Source organism: Prenolepis imparis, unplaced genomic scaffold (genome assembly GCF_030444845.1).
Source record: "Prenolepis imparis isolate NDT839.2.m4 unplaced genomic scaffold, iyPreImpa1.0 SCAF_1, whole genome shotgun sequence".
Taxonomy (NCBI): domain Eukaryota; kingdom Metazoa; phylum Arthropoda; class Insecta; order Hymenoptera; family Formicidae; genus Prenolepis; species Prenolepis imparis.
This window is the reverse complement of record NW_028141159.1, coordinates 25,083,320-25,089,319: the sequence shown is the minus strand read 5'-3', so window position 1 is coordinate 25,089,319 and position 6,000 is coordinate 25,083,320. Positions and strand designations below refer to the sequence as shown.

The 6,000-nt window shown below is 37.6% G+C and overlaps 1 long non-coding RNA gene across 4 annotated transcripts in view; it reads left to right on the top strand.

The window, feature by feature from the left end:
* Window positions 1–6,000, top strand: part of LOC145937748 (uncharacterized) — a 412,856-nt gene that overhangs the window by 196,504 nt on the left and 210,352 nt on the right. The gene's annotated exons all lie outside the window — the stretch shown is intronic.

Below are 6,000 nucleotides of genomic sequence, written 5' to 3'. Positions count from 1 at the left end.
AAGCAGTGGTATCAACGCAGAGTACTAGACAGCCTAATATACCACATCGAATGTGAAGATGTGTATAAGAATATAAAGCGCGACGTAAGCAAATTTGATACGAGCGATTACGCTGCGGACAATGTGTATGGTATACCGCTCGTGAATAAAAAAGTACCTGGTCTAATGAAAGATGAAAATAACGGTGTGATTATGACCGAATTTGTAGGGCTTAGAGCAAAAATGTATGCCTTGCGAGTGGATGGCAAGAAAGATACAAAAAAGGTTAAAGGTGTCAAGAGTGACGTTGTCGCGAGAACGATAATGTTTGATGATTATACGCGGTGTTTGAATGAAGAGATGTAATGACACGTAGTCAGTCGTGTATAAGAAATTGCATGAAGTATACACCATTCGCGAGACAAAAATTGCTCTAAGTCCTCACGATGACAAGCGGTATATCATACCTGAAACCACTGATACATTACGATGGGGACATTATAAAATACCTTTGTAAATAATATTTGTTGTAATATATATATATATTTTTTATATAAATATGTATATTATATGTATATTTGTATTTATAAAATTATTAGATAAATATATTGTAAAATAAACAGTGTACAGATATTTTAAATAAATGTTTATAATACATTATTTTTATGAATCCATGAGTTGTGAGATTTATCCAGTCCCAACCATTTCACATAAACATCATCGCCTTTTTTCCGCAAAATCTTTTCCACGAGATATACATCGGGATTTGCAACATGATGTAACTCGTACTCGTAGAATCCTCCGGCGACGGAATTTCCGCGCGAATCTTCAAGTATATATGTCGCAGGATTAGTTTTCTGCACTTTGATAATTTTAAATATTTCGGTAGTCCAATTTGGTGTAAAACCTTTTTCGAAGATGGTCTTGAATTTACTCACGCGTACCTGACAGCCTACTTTGAATCTTGCCGGAGCAGCAATTTTTACGTTACTGTATATCGTATTTAAAAGTTTTTCGGCAATCTCCGGAGTAACATTGATAGGTTTCATGCCGATAGTGCGATGTTTTTGCGCATTGTACTCTGCAACGAGTCGCGACAGCGCGTCGATCCATTTGTAATTGCCATTAAGTGTAAACATTTTCCACATATTGTTCTTTAAAGTACGATTAAATCGTTCCACCACTGAGGCTTTCATAACAGAATACGTCGAGTAATGATTGATGTTGTGTTTTTTTTACGAGTTTCTGCACATTTGCATTGTAAAATTCTTTTCCTCTATCGGTTTGTATGTTTCTCGGACATCTCTTGCCATCTCGAATTATCTCGGCGATAGCGTCAGCTGTTTCGCGTCCGCTCTTATTTTGAGCGGCACGGCCCATGCATACTTGCTCAACACATCGATGACGGTGAGTATGTAATTGTATCCTTTGTTGACTCTTGCATAAGGACGCATCTCGACCACGTCAGCTTGCCACAGGTCGTCGTATCCACGTACTATGACGCGTCTACGCGGAAAATTTCTTCTCACTGGAGCGTGCAATTCCTCCATAAACATGTTTTGGAGATGTCGAGTATGTACATGCCGACATAGATTGGTTTGTAAAATTTTACTTCGAGTTTACGTAATTCTACAGCAATAAGATTTTCCGAAAAGATGCTTCTACTGTGGAAATTTGGTTTCGCAATCATTGCCTCTGCACCGTATCTTCCTTCCCAATGTGTGATAAGTTTTACATCAATCCGATTACGCACATTTTCCATCGTTTTGCCGAATACTGCATTATTCATCAATTTATATAAATTTTTTTCAAAATCATTTTTCGCGTGTGTTCTAAATTGCGTATTAAGTTCGATATAATTTCGAAGCCATGGAGATTGCGCGAATTGTAATATGCGATGTATTTTTGCAACGCGAAGGCCGTGACGCGTACATTGCTGCAGGTTGCGGTAGTGTATCACATATCGCTTCTTATCATATAGCGTTGCGAGAAGCTTATCTTCCCGCTTGCCTGGCGGCTTGTCTGATCGAGGCATATTTGTAATAATGTGATATAATTTTCACGTACAGTTCTTTATGTATCTTTTGATGTAGTCTGCGTTACAGCCATTTTATCCAGCGTTAATAATAGCGCCTGCATATTCCTTTCAAGTCTGATTATTTTTTTCTCAATTTCTTTCTGTTGATCTCTCAAAAGCTTGACACTCGCTTCGACATATCGTTTGTTGGCTGCATAATTATCATCTTCCGGTTGCGCTACACGTCGTATCTTGCGCGACCTTGCGTCATAGTCGGAGGTTGTTAGACACAGAGTGTTAACGCGCACGTAATTTCTTAGTAATCCATTCCATTGATAATATGAATTATTATTCGACGTTCCAAGTGATAATCCAAATTTATTAATCGACATTTCGATACCACTAATATTGACAGACTGACTCGTATCGTGGATGTATAACTTATTTTATAATAATACCAGCTTCGTAAAGTTCCTCGATAATCGATAATATTTCATTGCCGTGGGCGTTGTTGCCGGCTTGACGTGAAGCTTCGAGCAATCGCAGACGATCTACCAACTCGTTGGGATCATTCCAATGCACGTAATCAATCTTATTATTGTTTAAGGTCATAGCATGCGGTATACCTTTTCCAGATTTTTTATCAGAGAATAATGGTGCGATTATATATTTATATTTGTATCCCTTGTTACCTAATACTGGATGATTCACATTACCATTTCGTCTGTGCGCATTTGTTCTTATTAATATACTTTTGTAGTTTTGCAAGTCATTTGCAGTATATATTTCATCGTCGGGAATTCTCTTGAAAACCAGCTCGTAAAGACCTGCTGTTCCAACGTATTTTGATCCATCGATAATTATATTATCATTTTTATCCACATCGAAATTTTTATTACCGAGCATCATTCCTTTGTCGATAAATTTAACACCGTATACGTAATCCATCTTGGAATTTTTATCTTGACTCAATATAGCTGCCACATATTTTTGAGCAAGTGGACCCAGGTGATTTCGCAATGAATTTTGACCCTCAGATGTTTGTAATGAATGTTGAATCGATGTTACAAGCGATTCAGGTGAAGTCTCGAAAATTTCCTCGATAGATGTCTTATCATGTAATAATTGTCTTGGTTGTACATCTTGTATCGGAGTAGAAGTAGTTGCATCCAATAATTGTTGCATTCGCCTGCTTTTGATTCGCTTTGGAGTAGAAGTTATACCGCTCAATGATATATTTGATCGCTTTGTTTTAAACTCTTTTTTCTCTCCGAGCATACTCGATGGTTCAATCTTTTCTTCACCAGACTCAACACCGACTGTATTTTCAACAAGCTGTTTCAGAGGTTCAGAGATTGGTTTAAAATGCCTCTCCAATGCATCGTCCTCCTCCATTTTACCAGTTTTCAAGAAACGATATTTTTTGCGGATTGAATCGCTCTCGTTTTCGCAATCTCTTTCACAATCTTTTCACGATCGTTATTCATCATGTTGCAATTTAGACGTTGCTCGATCAATGTGTCGAAAGCGACTAATTGCTTTGCGGTATTGCAAATTCATTAAATCCTTTTCTATATCGTCCATTAGTCAGCGGACTGTCCTTGTCAATCGTCGCGAATCCATATTTATATTGCCAACATTTCTGGCAAAAAGCGCGAAAATTATCGTAAGACATATCTGTATTTACGTGATCGTTGTACACATGTTTCAAGTTTGTCCCATCTTGTTTAAATAAAATTAATAAGTTTGCATTGTCACGTATAAGATGCTTGGGTATCTTGGCATACGTTTGACAAAGATAGAAACAGTCGACGCTCGAGTGTCGTCCCATTGCAAAGTACTCTCTTATCATATCTTGCTTGTCGCATGCCACATCATCAAAGATAAAAATAGAATTCGGAAGCGCCTCACTCGGTGGAATGACATCGCTATTATTAGAGAATGTAAAATAACCAATTTCTTCTATCGGTGATAGCAAATTTTCCAAATATTGATATTTCGGTTGTTAAAGCGATTTCGAGTAAACGTACATGTTCTCGAAGCGAACACCATACGAGCTTTCTATCAAACTAATCAACGTGTTAGTTTTACCGCAATTCGAGGGGCCGCAGATGATACCGCGTATAGTATTTGGTAGCATGTTTCCATGTCTGCGTATTTCTTTATCCAACATTAACCGTGTTTTATCGTCGAAATTTGTAACTTTGATTATCGTCGATTGCTGAACGAACCGCATGTTTTCTCTCGAATGAATAAATGAGTCATGGAGAGCCTATTTATAGCTGCGCGGAACCATGAATCGCTCAGTATCGAAAAAATGTTTGTTCTGCTAACAAGTGCTTCCGATATTCACGGTTTAAGCGCCGAACAGCTGCAATTTGTGCCAAAAGCATTTTTATTGCGATACGAAAATCACATCCACTACGTGTGGGACAAGCTTCCGGAACACATAAAGGCGGATCCAGAGATTCAGACCTGTCGCCGCTGTTTCAAACATTATAATCGATCGTGGCAGCAAACGCACATCGACGGTCCAGCGCCGATGATAAAGGATTGCAGCGAATGTCAACGAAAATAGGTAGTGATCTCTTTAATCGCGCGATAAACGCACTTCCGATCGAATTCCATATCCCCGGCTATCAGTTTTGCGGTCCGGGGACTCATTGAAAAAGCGATTGGCTAGATGTGATAATCGAGGCAATCAAATAATATTACCCATTGAAACATGGAAATCTCTAATGCGGAAACGAGCAGACATTGAGCAGCTAACTGAAACTCCACTATGGATTAGTGATCTGATACTCGAAGCGATTAACATGTATACTTCAAAAATTATAAAAATTACATTATCTGATAATTCTTTGTACATGAAACCATCAACGTTACTACATTTATTCGATTTCGACAAATGTATTGATCATATGTATTCCTGGCTGTGTGAGAATACTCATAGTGTTAATGAAAAATTTAAGCAATTTGTAAATGTATTACAACGCAATAATATCCGCGATGTGAGCAATGCCGCAAAGGCGATACGTGATAGTAATATGTTTAATAGCGAATCACTTATAGATTGTGAATTGATAACTTGTGCTATAAATGAAATTATTTATAATGCTTGCAACAAATAAATTATTTTACTGTTAAACTGTGTTTAATTATTTCTTTCCCGCCCCTGTTCTATATGTATATGAATAGTATGATGTGCACATGCATTATCAGCAAAACTCTTCAAAAAATGATGAGCTAGATGATACTCCAGTTAGAACAGAGAGATGAAGAGAGATGTAGAATTAAAATCAAGAGGGGAGCAACATTATAATATATGTGTCGTGTCATAGAGTAGCAGACTTATACTCGCATGCTCGTGCTGTGCGGTTGCATGAAACTGTATGATATACTCTAATTGAAGGGAAAACGTGTTGCAAACGTGTAGATGCTCCCTAAATCAGATTTTATCGTGCAGTGTGTCCTATTTGCACATATTAAACTGTTAAAAATTAAAACACTTAAAGTGTGAATCTGCAAGTGCTGTGAAGATGGCAACTCTGATGAAATATATTGCATCACTGGAAAAAGATGTGTTAGAAATTGCTGCTGTGATGGAAAGAAAAAATTTAGCAGTGCGTCCGACTGAAAGTGGTAAAGTGAGTTATCTGTTCTGGGAGTTAGATTGTGATGAATGTATCGACTTGTTAGAAGGACAATGCTCACAAGAACTTTTGACATTTGTAGACCTGACAATAAACTCGAAAAACTTTTTAATTAAAAATTTGCAATCACGGACAGCTCGAATCGCGCGACTTGAAAGAGAAAGAAAATTTCTATGCAAATGTTACTTAAGCATAGATACCAGTGTTCCTGCGCTTTCGACACACACTCCGGTGAATTCAATCGTCCAGATGATACATGGACGAGAAATAGGTTTGAGAAAACGTCATACAGCTACTCTACAAATTCAAATATCTAATAATTTCCTAAAACCTACATAACCCTAAGTTCCG